The sequence below is a fragment of the Sapajus apella genome, unplaced genomic scaffold, assembly GCF_009761245.1.
Source record: "Sapajus apella isolate SASKATOON/1434 unplaced genomic scaffold, GSC_monkey_1.0 scaffold118, whole genome shotgun sequence".
NCBI classification, from domain to species: Eukaryota; Metazoa; Chordata; class Mammalia; order Primates; family Cebidae; genus Sapajus; species Sapajus apella.
Window position 1 is genome coordinate 784680 of NW_022437058.1, and position 14769 is coordinate 799448.

Genomic DNA, 14769 nt, shown 5'->3' on the forward strand with positions numbered 1-14769 from the left:
AAATAACACTCCTAAATATTAACCAAAAACAAAATAATTGAAGCAAAAACTGATATAACTTCAAGGAAAATATATGATTTTATAGTTATAGACAGAGAATTTAGTAACCCTGTCTCAATAATTGATAAAACAGATGAACAAAAACTCGGTAAGGAATAGCATATTTAAACACCATTAACTAATTTTACTTAATTGATATTTATAGAACACTCCACCCAGTAATAACATGTATACATTATTTTCAAGGGTACACAGAATATTTACCAAGATACGTCAAACTTGGTGCCATAAAACCATCCTCAAAAAGTATACAGCTTTCCAAATCATACAAAATTTGCACTCTACTCACGATGGAATTACATTAAAAATTAGTAACAGAAAAATATCTAGAAAGTCCCTCAAACATGGTTACTAAACAAGACATTTCTAAATAAGCCATCAGTCAAAGGAGAAATTAATAGGGAAATTAGATAGTGTTTTAAAGTGGATTAAAATTAAAACATAACAAATAAGAATTTATTAGATCATCACTAAAGCATTTAGAGGGAAATTTGGAGCACCAAACATTGATATTAGAAAATAAAGTTCTCAAGTGTAAGACCTCAGCTTCCACCTTAACAGTCCCCCCCCAAAAAAAAAAGATTAAGTTAAAGACAAAGTAGAAGAAAGGAAGTAAAAAAGGTCAAAGTGGAAGTTAATAAAATAGAAAGCAAAAAGACAATAGAAAAAAAATCAATAAAACCAAAAGCTGTATCTTTAAGATCAATAAAATTGATAGACATTGATAGACATTTAGCAAGATTGATCAGAAAGTAAGAGAAATCATAAATCACCAAAATCAGAAAAGCAAAGTGACATCAGAATCAAAAGATAATGGTAGGAAAATAAGATAATGTTATGAATGGTTCTATGTTAATTAATTTGACTACATAGATGAAATGGACAAAACCTTTGAAAATCACAAACTACCAATTTTTTTTTGTTGTACTGTAAGCTCTTAGGTACATGTGCAGAACATGTAGGTTTGTTACACAGGAAAACACGTGCCATGGTGGTTGGCTGCATCCATCACCCCACCATCTATGTTAGATATTTCTCCTAATGCTATCCCTCCCCTAGCTCCCCAACCCCTGACAGGCCCTGGTATGTGATGTTTCCTTCCCTATTCCATGTGTTCTTGTTGTTCAACTCCCACTTATAAGTGAGAACATGCGGTGTTTGGTTTTTCTGTTCTTGTGTTAGTTTGCTGAGAATGATGGTTTCCAGCTTCATCTATGTCCCTGCAAAGGAAATGAATTCATCCTTTTTTATGGCTGCATAGTATTCCATGGTGTGCATGTGCCCCATTTTCTTTATCCAGTCTATCATTGATGGGCATATGGGCTGGTTCCAAGTCTTTGCTACTGTGAACAGTGCCCCAGTAAACGTATGTGTGTATGTGTCTTTATAATAAAATGATTTATAATTATTTGAGTATATACCCAGTAATGGGATTGCTGGGTCAAATGGTATTTCTAGTTCTAGATCCTTGGGGAGTCATCACACTGTCTTCCACAATGATTGAACTAATTTACACTCCCACCAACAGTGTAAAAGCATTCCTATTTCTCCACATCCTCTCTAGCATCTATTGTCTCCAGATTTTTTAATGATTGCCATTCTAACTGGCATGAGATGATATCTCAATGTGGGTTTGATTTGCATTTCTCTAATGATGAGTGATGTTGAGCTTTTTTTCATGTTTGCTGGCTGCATAAATGTCTTTTGAGAAGTGTCTGTTCATATCCTTTGCCCACTTTTTGATGGAGTTGTTTGTTTTTTTTCTTGTAAGTCTGTTTTAGTTCTTTGTAGATTCTGGATATTAGCCCTTTGCCAGATGGGTAGACTGCAAAAATTTTCTCCCATTCTGTAGGTTGCCTGTTCACTCAGATGATAGTTTATTTTTCTGTGGAGAAGCTCTTTAGTTTAATTAGATCCCATTTGTCGATTTTGGCTTTTGTTGTCATTGCTTTTGGTGTTTTAGTCATGAAGTCTTTGCCCATGCCTATGTCCTGAATGGTATTGCCTAGTTTTCTTCTAGAGTTTTTATGATTTTAGGTGTTATGTTTAAATCTTTAATCCATCTTGAGTTAATTTTTGTATAAAGTGTAAGGAAGGGATCCAGTTTCAGCTTTTTTCATACGGTTAGCCAGTTTTTCCCAACACCATTTATTAAATAGGGAATCCTTTCCCCATTGCTTGTTTTTCTCAGGTTTGTCAAAGATCAGGTGGTTGTAGATGTGTGGCATTATTTCTGAGGCCTCTGTTGTGTTCCATTGGTCTGTATGTCTGACTACCAATATTTACTGAAGAAGAAATCAATTATTTAAATCAAATTTTAAAAATTGAATTTGTAATTTCTTCTCACACACACATAGTCTCCATTCACAGGTAGCTTCACTAGTATATTCTACCAAACATTTAAGAGAGACAAATTCTGATTCTACAAAAATTCTTCCAGAAAATTAAAAAGACAATATCCTTTCCAACACTATCTGCGGTCAGCATCAGTCAGACCCAAAATCCTGACAAATAGAGAAAAAAAATGAGGAGACTAATATCCCTCATGGACATAAATGCAAAAAAATCTAAACAAAATTTTCACACTCTAACTGACAATATACCAAGAGCAGAAGATATTATGACCAAGTGGAGTTTATCACAAGCGTGTGTGGTTGGCTTAACATTCAGAATTTAATCATTATAATTCATACTATTATGAAACTAAAAAAGAAAAATTGTGTCATCTCTTTAATAGACACAAACATGTATTTGATAATATTCAACATACACTCGACATAAAAGCTCTCATCAACAAGCACCAGAAGGGCATCTACCACAAACCCACAGATGACATCACACTCAATGGTAAACGACAAAATGCTTTCCTCCTGAAGATGAGAAATACCACACTTCTATTCAGCCTGGAGGAGGTTCTTACCAGTACAATCAGCAAGACAAGGAAATTAAAGGCATTCGTATTGGAAAGGAAAAGGTAGAACCTTTCATTTGCATATAACATGGTCATCTCTGTAGAGATGCAATGGAATCTACAAAGAAAACTGGTAGAAGTAACAGTGAGGTTAGCAAAATTTCAGTATGCAAGATTAATATACAGAAATCAATTGTATGTCTACGTACTCACAACGAATTATTAGAAATTGAAAAATAACATTTACTTTAGCATAAAAACGAGATACCTGGGAATTAGTCTGCTCCATAGGAAGTAAAATGTCTGTGTACTGAAAACTATAAAATGCTGTTGATAACAAGTAAGATCTAAATGAAGAAAAAAATACACTATGTTTATAGGTTGGAAGACTCAGTATTGTTAAGATGTCAGTTCTCCACAAATTGATCTATAGAATCAATGCAATCCAAATAGAAATTCCAGTAGGCTTTTAAAATAATTTGATAACTGAATCTAAAATTTACAAAATTCATACAGAAATTTAAAGAGTCTACAATAGTCAAAACAACTTTAAAAAATAAAAACAAATTTGGAGAATGAATATTACCTTATTACTAGATTTATGAAAAGCCTACAGTAATCAAAATGTATTGTTTTAGCAAAAATGTAGACAAAGAAATTAATGCAGTGTAGTAGAACATCCAGAAATGAAGTCACACTATATGAACAACTCATTTTCGACCAAGTTTCAAAGGCAATATGGAGAAATAATAGCCTTTTCAATAAATGGTACTGCAACAATTGTGCATCCATAGGTAAACTGATGACTGCATGCTGTGTAATTCCAACTACAGGACATTCTGGAAGAGGTGAAACTAGGGAGACAGTAAAAAGGCAGTGGTTGCTAGGGACTGGGAGAAGGGAGGGAGGGATGAGTAGGTGGAACACGGAGGATTTTTTGGACAGTGAAACTACTCTGTATGATACTGTGATGGTAGATTCATGTTATTGTACTTTTGTCCAAAGCCATGGACTATACAGCACCAAGAGTGAACCCTAATGTTAACTATGGCCTTGGGTTAATAGCGATGTGAGCATGTTCATCAGCTTTTACTAAAGGACCACTCTGGAGTGGGATGTTGATAGTTGGGGAGGCTGTGCATATGGTGGGATTGGGGGAGGGAGTACATGAGAACTCTTTGTGTCTTCCTCTCAATTTTGCTGTGAACCTAAAGCTGCTCTAAAAAAATAAAGCCTATTAATAAAAAGAAATGAAAAAGATGCTTAGAAATGAAAAGTACCCCTATATCTGTTACGCCTGCTCTCTGGCTTCCTCTGGTGGAAACAGAGAAGCAGCTGGATCTGGCCAGGGGTCTGTAGCCTTTGTAGGAAGTAGGAGTTGCATCTGAAATATGTGCCTCCTCAACTGCTGCCCTCCTTGTACCGTGGAGGGAGTGAGGAGGGGCTGCTACTTTTCCTGTGGGCATGTAGCTCTGTGAGGGTTCTCAGGCCTTTTTGTTTTTTTCTTCAGCAGGATTTCTACATTTGATGTTTATTTTACAACAGTGTCTTGTTTTTCAGGTTGCAGTGAACAGAAGCAAAATAGTAGGTATAAAAAATATCTTTAGATCTTCAGAAGAAAGCCACCCTATAAACCCAAGGCATTATTACCAGCAATAAAATGATTCAGGACATTCATCTTCTATTTGTCCACTTTCCTAAGTTAAAAAAAAAAAACACCCTTTTCTTTCTTTTGCTGACTTCTCTACACCTCTTTCCTCCCACCTCCTCTAGAAATATAAATATCTGGTTTCAATTATTTATGGGACATAGAGTTATTTTTCTTCCATGGGATCTCAGAGCTTTCCCACGTTATAAACAATTCTGTAGCTCCCCAGGTAGAAACAAAGGAGGTCTGAGACCTGTTGCCTCACTTGCTCTTTTTCTCAAGATTCAAGACGCCAAATAGTACTCTGACTTCAGTAATTACTCTGCTGGGCTCTCAATCCAATCGGAAAGTTTTCCAACGAAACAGAACCAGATTTGTCTAATCTAATCTTAGCTATTTTAAGACAACTTTTTTACCAGTCTGGCTATGGACTAATTCCTAGTATTTCAGCGCTTATTATGGGGGATAAATTACTGTAGTCTTGGAAACTGTGGCCATGGAGTTGGGGGTCTGGGACTGACATGGTTTTTGGCTGCTACATGTGTGGGAGCTTAGAAACTCCACCCGGCAACCTGCCCAGGGCACACATTCCAGGCTCACCCTGGTCCAGATGGGTTCTGAGTTCCGCAGAGCTCAGGTCTCGGGCAAACGCCCCTGGATTCAGCACCCTTGGGCTCTGGCAAAGACCCTGGCCTCTTTTCATTGCAGAAGAGCAGCTGTACTACCTTTTATCAGAGGAGGAGATTTTTGATAGTGTTAAACAGTTTGCTGCAGTATTTACTTCCAAGCTGAGACACAGACAGAGCTGGGAGGCATGAGATGTGTTTTCTGGGCAGACCGGTTTCCTCATTAAAATGGGGGTAATCATACTTTCCTTTTGAACTTCACCGATGAACCTGGCAACATGATTTCCCTGCAAGGAGTAGGTCAGCTGGCAGAGAATAAGGTAGCCTCCTTCACTCCAGACTGTCATTTCAGGTTAGGCTATGTGAACACATGTGAACCTGAGTGGTCCTTTGGGATGGATCTGGAATGGCTAATAGGCCTCCATTTAAAATAGCAGCCATTTCCTAATTAGAGGTACTCTGAATTCCCCCCAAACCCACACTGCAGTTCAGCTTTGGAACTTTTAAGAGTCATCTGAACCAACCAATCAGAACCTACTGCAATCCACCAATCAGATTCAGCTGCAACCCACAAGTCAGAACTAAGTAAGTTTCAATCCTTCAGTAAGTTTACATAAACTGATCCGATTGGGAACCTGGGTGGGAACTCCTTTTTGCTACGAAACTGGAACCTTTCCCCTGTTCACTGGAAAGCACTTTTGCTTTACCCTGAAGGCCTGCATCTCCCCAGTTTGCAGACGATAATCTACTTACTGCTCTTTTGCTTACACAAGATAGCTTATACTTTAGTATATAAAATCTCTTCTGAGAAACACAACAACCCTTTGGGATTGATAAGGCAGGTATTGTAATTCCCAGTGTAGAGGAGTGGGGAGGTGTTACCCTGCAGGTGGTAAAGCTCCTCCCAGGTGCACAGGTGGATGATGGAAGGAGGGAGGAGGTCTCCCTTTTCCTAAGGCTGTTTGGAAGAGATTCTCTACATTCTTCTGCAAGTAAAATGTAGTCTCAAGGCTATAGTGACTCCATTTATCCAAAATAAAATGATATAATCGATCAATACATATTCCTTATAGAAAAGTAACAAAATGTAGATACAAAAACAACATCATATCTCCACATAAGCTCTGCTGGGGGAGTGCGTGTGATACTGTACATGTTACTACTTTTTTGCATATGTATAACTGATTTTAATATAAAAAGCTGTAGCTTACCTTAGTGTTCAATATTTTTCACTCCTTGCAGGGATGTCCAAGGGAGAGAATACAGTCATGGGTTCTTAATTTCTGTTTCTGGTTGGGCCAGTAAAGCCCCTTCCTCATTCCTCTTTTCCACTTATCACTAGAGACAGAAACTAAAAACGGTGGCTTCAGACTGCTAACACCCTACAACAAAACAGAACACAACAACAACAAAATAAAGCAAGTTGGACAAGTTTGCCTTAAAGAAGGCTTTAAAATAATTGAAGATCTGGAGAGAAAGCCTTGGACATTCAAACTGACTTCACCGGTCAATTAAAGCTCAAAGTAATACGAAATTTTAAAATCAATTTCAAGGTGTTTTAACAAGGAAAAACTTGGCACAATGGAGACCCCAACGGCACCCAAGTCTTTGCTCCAGGATCCTGGAGGCTGATTTGGTGAGAAGGAGGCTAAGGGTGGAGGTGTACGGGAGCCGGCACTTGCTGTGTGTTTTCTTGTTCTTTCTTCTCTGTGTAGACACAGAACAGAGGGATCAAAGGTTGCCCAGGGAATGAGTGGTGGAGGCACACGTCCAGCCCAAGTCTGCTGTCCCCAGGCCCATGACAGAGCAAGGAGCAGAGCTGTGGAGGCAGGGGAGGCTACAGAGCTCAGGGCCCACCACTGCGGAAGTCGAGCTGCAGGTGTCCCCACACAGACAAGCCCAGAACTATCTTCTCACACGAACACTGCTGAAAAGAGGCAGTCAGCTTCTGGACCTGCCCAGAAACTTTTTTTCTCTCATTAGATGTGGAAATGGTAGTACAGTTCTCTCAGTGACCATCTCTGTGGCCAGCCTAGGAAAACAGTCACAGAGAAAACTATGTCTTCAATAAGATGGGCCTCAAGCTCCAAACAACAAACTTGGGAGCTTTTGAAACCCACTGCATTGGGAGGCAGAGGTTGGGACTGACACACACACAACGTTAGATTGGTTATGGGCCACTCACCCCTCTCTCCTTCACTGAATGATGCTCACCTGCTCTGTGTTGACTCAAATGGTGTGCAGAGATGGAAGTGAGGATATGAGTAGGGATGGCTTCCTGTGCCCAGTGGACACTCATCTCAGGATCCATGCCTTTAGATGGTCCTTTCTATTTGAATCTGGGCTGAGCTTGGGACCTGCTTTCAATAGAAGGTGGCAGAAATAATGTAATGCTACTTCCAGGTTAAACCCTAGGAAGGCCTGGCAGCCCAAGCCATGTGCTCTTGGGCTCCCTGAGCCATGAGGCAAGAAGCATGGCTCCCTGGTGGAGAGACCCTGCAGAGAGACAACAAGGAGAAGCTTCATCTAGGGGGAGAATCCAGGGCTGCACAGAGAGAGGGGGAGACACACACAAAAATCTAGTGGTGCAGTCAAATCTTAAAGCTCCAAAATGATTCCCTTTGATTCCATGTCTCACATCCAGGTCATGCTAATGCAAGAGGTATGTTCCCATGGCCTTATGCAGCTCTGCCTCTGTGACTTTACAGGTTATATCTCCCTCCTGGCTGCTTTCATGGGCTGGCATTGAGTGTCTGCAGCTTTTCCAGGTGCACGGTGCAAGCTGTTGGTGGATCTACCATTCTAGGCTCTGGAGGATGGTAGCCCTCTTCTCAAAGCTCCATAGGTAGAGTCCACAGTAGGGACTCTGTGTGGGGGGCTCTGACCCCATACTTCCCTTCTGCACTTCCCTAGCAAAGGTTCTCCATGAGGACCCCACCCTTGCAGTGAACTTCTGCTAGGACATCCAGGTGTTTCTACACATCTTCTGAAATCTAGGCGGAAGTTCCCAAACCTCAGTTCTTGACTTCCATACACCCACAGGCTCAACAGCATGTGGAAGCTGCCAAGACTTGTGGCTTACACCCTCTGAAGCAATGGCTGAGCTGCACCTTGGCCCCTTTTAGCAATGGCTAGAGTGGCTGAGATACAGGGCACCAAGTCCCTAGGCTGCACAGAGAAAGGGCACCCTGGACCCAGCCCATGAAACAACTTTTTCCTCCTGGTCCTCTAGGCTTGTAATAGGAGGAGCTGCTGTGACATGCCCTGGAGACATTTTCCCCATTGTCTTGGGGATTAACATTCAACTACTCATCACTTATGCAAATTTCTGCAGCCAGCTTAAATTTCTCCTCAGAAAATGGGATTTTCTTTTCTATCGCATTGTCAGGCTGCAAATTTTCCAAACTTTCATGCTCTTCTTCCCTTATAAAACAGGATGCCCTAACAGCACTCAAGTCACTTCTTAAATGCTTTGCTGCTTAGAAATTTCTTCTGCCAGACACCCTAAATCATCTTTCTCAAGTTCAAAGTTCCACAATCTCTAGGGAAGGAGCAAAATGCCACCAGTCTCTTTACTAAAACATAACAAGAGTTACCTTTACTCCAATTCCCAAGTTCCTCATCTCTACCTGAGACCACCTCAGCCTGGATTTTATTGTCCATATCATTATCAGCATTTTGGTGAAAACCATTCACAAGTTTCTAGGAAGTTTAAAACTTTCCCACATTTTCCTGTCTTCTTCTGAGCCCTCCAAACTGTTCCAACCTCTGCCTGTTACCCAGTTCCAAAGTCGCTTCCACATTTTTGGGTATCTTTTCAGCAGCGCTCCACTCTACTGGTACCAATCTACTGTATTAGTCCATTTTCATGCTGCTGATAAAGACATACCTGAAACTGGGCAATTTATGAAAAAAGAGAGTTAATGGACCCACAGCTCCACATGGCTTGGGAGGCCTCACAGTCATGGGGGAAGGCAAGGAGGGACAAGTCACATCTTACTTGGATGGCAGCAGGCAAAGAGAGAGAGCTTGAGTAGGGAAATGCCTCCTTATAAAACCAGCAAATCTAGTGTGACTTATTCACGATCGTAAGTACACCACAGGAAACTCTCACCCCCATGATTCTTCTGCCTCCCACTGAGCCCCTCCCACAACACCTGGGAATTATGAGAGCTACGATTCAAGATGAGATTTGGATGGGGACACAGCCAAACCATATCAGTGGTGGTGGTGGCACCAAATCATTAAATCCAAATGGTATTAATATCCCCATTACACAGAGGAGAAGACTGGCACTCAGGAGCTTCACAGATGGCACCCACCGCCAAGTTCTGCAATATTTTATGATTGTATTTATACAGAACAGGCCATCTCCAGGGTACCTCTAGTCTTTCAGAAATAGTTGCTTGCTTTATTTTTATTTCTAAACCTTATTTCTTGCATTTTTTTTTTACCTCACAAACCTTGCTCTCCTTTTTCTCATGCTATTAAGAAGCCTGTGCAATCCTAGGCATCCAAAGCTAACAGATTTCCAGGATTCCATTTGAATCTCTGGGAAATTCTGAGGCCATACTGGAATAAAGGTGGTGTGTTTTGAAAAGTCCAGACGTTTTCATCAGAGTTGTTCTACCAATTATAAACTCCATGCAGGTGTGGTCATGTGCACCATTGAAAAAGAAACCCAGGTTGGGAAGGGATAAGGGTCTGCTGAAGTCCTATATGGAGGATGAAGGGCCACCAAGTATCCTGACCTCACTTAAGGCCGTGACTCATGAACGGACCACCCTGACAGGAAGGCATCACTGAGAAGAGGGCTGCTCCCCTCCTAATCCGCAAGGAGAAATCCCACCTTAGAATAGTCCCAAATGCTCCAGTACAGTTAAGAGATTGGTGAGGCTGAACTTGACACCCTTAGTTTCACCTCCCCGTGCATTGCTGGAGACCCCACATCCTGGTATTCCTTTTGACAAAAATCCAGCCCTGCTTTCCAGCATCTCATCACCTCCACCTGGTGGGGCCTGTCAGTGTACCACATTCAAGTTCACCTCCTAATAGTGAAGTTAAATGTTTTTACCTGCATTGAAGAACTTTCCAGTGTCTTGGATGGGGGGCCTAGGGAGCAGATGCTCATTTTCGGAGTGTGGAGGTTATACCTTGTAGGCAGACTGTTCCTAGGTGCACACAAGTAAGCTTGGCCCTTTCAGGCACTGGAAGGTAAGCCCAAAGACTCAAGAGGGAAAGGTGGCTGGTGGTGTCTGGCAGAAGGACACGGGATAATTCTGCAAGTGTCACAGGGAGCCCGTCTCTGGGATGGCAGAGATAGGTTAGCTATCACTTTGGTGGGAAGAGAAGCATGTCTTTTCAAAGCTTCAAATGGGCCACATTTTTAAAAAGCATCAATTAATCTTTTACACACACACACACACACACACACACAAATCTGAAACGTTTAGAACTTTCATCATCAGCAAAAGAGGAATGTGATTAGGAAGGTATAAATTCCCAAAAAATTCTTAGCAGATGTGCCGGAGCCAACTTCCCAACTGGTCCACTCCACTGCAGTGTTTCTTTGTATGAATAAGAAAATGATGCAGAGGAGGGTGAGAATGTAAGGATCAAAATTGGTAACAGCTTTTTATAGGAAGAAAATAGCCTCAAGACTCTAGAGATTCTGTGGAATTCAGTTTCTTTATTAAAGCAAAGAAGTCTCCCTTGGGTGGCCTAACAAGAGACCAGCTGCTTAGCAACATGGTCCCTCACACCATCCCAGGACAGTGCATATGAAATACTCCAGCTCTTGTTAAAATGCAGAGTCTCATTCAGTGGGTCTGGAGTGTGGCCTAAGATTCTGCACATCTAAAAGGCTTCTGGGCGATGCCTGTGCTGAAGTTCTGAAGACTGTTTTCAGCGGCAAAGTTAACATTGAACCCCCAAAGTGACCATGGACTGATGGCCTCAGGTCTTCCAAGCCCACCAATGTACTAATCACAATGGGCATTGTAAAAGGATCTGCCACCTTTTTGAGGGGGCAGCTAGGGATTAGTGGGCATGGGGAGGGCCTGGGAGTCTATACATTTACAAATCTCCAGAAAGTGATCCACACACAAGTGAAAGGAAGAAGGTTGTGGATGCAGGTTAGGACTTCAGCCTGTGAATTCTGAAAGGACACAGTTCAACCCATAAAACCTAAAAGATGGGGCTGGGGGGCAGCCTGGAGCCATTGAATCATGCAAGCTATAAAAAATTCTGGAAAGTGTCTGCCCTGTGTGCACCTGGAGGCACACCCTGTGTGCATCTGTCCCATTTGCACAATCGGACCCTTTCCTTCTCCGCTGCTGTAGCAAAACTAACGAAACACAAGAGCTGACTTGGTGGAGGCAGTAAATGACATCCAGGCAAACCCAGGGCCTGAGCCTTGACCTTTGAGGTTTAGCTGCAATGTTATAGACCGGAAAGTTCATAAGCGAGAGCCCCGAAGATGCACAGCACGTGAGACCATAATAACCACAGGCTTGTTTCCATCTACAGAGATGTGAGGGCTCGTTGGCCCCACATACTTTGAGCTCTTTTCTTCTGTCTCACACCTGTTCGACCATCTTTTAAATAGGAACATTTTAAAACCAAATCAGAAATTCCATTTTCTGATGCATTGTCTCATTTGAATCCAATTTACTAAACATATAATATGCTTTTTCCAATCTTATACTAAAATAATAAAGTGGGCTCTATGAGAATGCATATCTTTCTTCAAAGAACTGAAAACTAACATTTTATTTCAAGGAAACATGGTTAAATATGGCTCCTTTGATTATTTTTATCTGTACATGATACCTCAAAGTCAGATGCCTCAAGTCTCAATGTTCAGATACTGTAATCGCCTAAAGGAAGATGGATAAAAAGAGCTACTTTTTCTATTTTTAGCTGAGCCAAAAGGATTTTCTTGTCTCTCAGACGTTCTTTTTCTTTAGTTATTTCTCTTTTCTTTGTCTTCTGTGTGGTTGTGCTTTATGTTGCTAACTTTCTCTGATTTTCAAATTTATTTTTTAATCTTCAGAGTTTCTTACCTTTGCCTTTTCTCTTTATTCTTATGTTCAATTTTTGCCTTCTTCCAACAAACCACGATTAAAGTTCAGAGCAGGATGGGTCTTTTCTCTCCCTCTCTCTCTCTTTTTTTTTTTTTTTTTGTCTTTTAGTGGGCTCTCCCTCAGTAGATTATAAATGTGTATACACCTGTGTACACATTGTCCATGCAGTGACAGAATTTCAGAATGTTAGGAAACGTGGGATATCCAGTTTGAAGGTGGTTTTAAGACACAGCCGTCCACATGGCATCACCCACTGCTAACCGGAGTTGCTAATCCCGGGACCACAGCAGCCTGAGTTCTGAACCCTTGCCTTGTCTATACTGCAGCTTTAAGGTTCATCAGTGCCTCCCCAGCTTCATAGCACACAGAGAGAGAACGCTTCATCTGCAACACTCTGGTTGATGAAGCCATTTTTCCTCCAGGTGTTTCCAGGCATGTGTTTAAGTGTGTTCCTGCTTCTCATGTGCACACACAGAGCTCGAAGCAGGCGTGCTCCTTTCCACTTCTCCTTCAGACACTTCGCTACTCTGTTTTTCTCTCTTCAGCTGTCTGCAGAGAACAGACTTCTTCACCTCAGGCATCTCCGGGCAGCCCTGCATCTCTGCAGCTGGATATCCCCACTGATCATGGACCAAGGCCAGGCTGCACTCCACATGTCCTTCCCTTTCTGCTGTCTTCCAGGCTTGGGGAGTTGATGGTGTGTGTCCTGGCTTGTCACTGGTGCAGCAGGGGCTGCAGCAATTCCCCCGCTGTGGCTTCACTGTGCCTGTGGGTGGCGGAGGAAGTCATCATCTGAGTGCACAGTGTCACCAATGCATGTGGCAATCAGACAGGAAATGACATGGCTATACCGAAGCAGCTGTGTCTACACTGCCTTCAGACAGTTGGGTTACCCTTGCCAAGGTCCAGACTCAGTCTCTGAGAAGGTCCTCCTTCCTCAGTGCTACTGAGACTGAAGCACCTACTTGGAGCTCCCTGGGCTACTCACATGGGTTTCTGTGGCTGTGCTACATGGGAAGCCAAGTCATAGTCAGAAGTCACTTGACTGATTGTGAAAAAAATGGCTTTCAACAAGATCAGGAATAAGCACAGCACATGATCTCGGTTTAGACAGCCAAGAGCGGTTAATCCACTTGCCCAGGACAGGCCAGCTGGAGATGCAGAGGGGTGGACCCAGAGGCTGTGCTCCAGGCAGGCACACACGTGGCCGCCGGTGGTGGGGGCAGATTTGGGTGGGGAGACACGCAATCTTCAGGGGTCACACACATGACCTCCAAGGAGCTTCCCACGCCGGTCTTGCGCAAATCCCCAAGAGTGATTCCCAGAGTATCATATGCCAATAGCCTGGGAACACATTTTAAAAGCTGATGATGGTTACTTAGTGGGGTGTCCAGGCCTTTTCTGGTCAGAAACAAGAATTAGAAAGGATGACTCTGAAATTCAGAGATAGTGCTGTACAACAGTGGTCCCCAACTTTTTTGCCACCAGGGACCAGTTTCATGGAAGACAACTCTCCACAGCTGCTGGGAGTAGTGGGGATGATTTAAGGATGGAGCTGTTCCGCCTTGGATCATCCGGCAATAGTTAGATTCTCATAAGGAGCACACAACCTAGATCCCTCGCATGCCCAGTTCACAAGACGGTTCACACTCCTGTGAGGATCTGCTGCTGCAGCTGATCTGACAGGAGGAAAAGCTCAGGTGGTAATGCTTGCTTGCCCAGCCCTCGCCTCTTGCTGTGCGGCTGGTTCCTAACAGGCTCTAGACAATACTGGTCTGTAGCTGGGGGTTGGGGACCCCTGCTGTAGAAGAATGAGCGTCGAAACCAGCTCCATGGTTGAGTAGCTGCCATCACCAGCCTGGAGGGTCAGGCTGCCTCACAGGCCCTCCACCCCACTGTTGAGCAAATGAGAAGGACCCACTCAGGGGTCATAACATGTGGAGCAGGAGCTTGTGTCTCTGATAAGCTGCACATTCCTTCCATGACTGATGGTCAGTGTGGGGAATGCTCCACAGGCTTTTTGAGTGTGAGAGCCCAGAAGTATCTTTGCATATGAAGAATGTTCACACGTGTCATTTCATTCATGGATGAACTCAAACTCCAAGGACACAGAGGCAGTAAACGCCAGGTGGACTCCACATTAGGGCCCGATGAGGGTCCCAAGCCCAGTGCTCTCACGAACCCCCAGGAGCTGGCCTCCACCCCTGGGCTCTGATAGATGGCACTGGTAGCATACTCCCCACCCCTTCCTGGCTGGTGGCACCCACAGCCTACCTTCATGCAGCAGAGAGAACCTCATTCAGGTCTTCAACAAGCCAGCCTTTATTTTTATTTTATAGTTAAGCCAATTCTTGTCAAGATCAATAGCATCTTGGTCATCAGAATTATTTGAAACCCTTAAGATATATAATTTTGAGTAGTCTTTGGAATAATGCACTT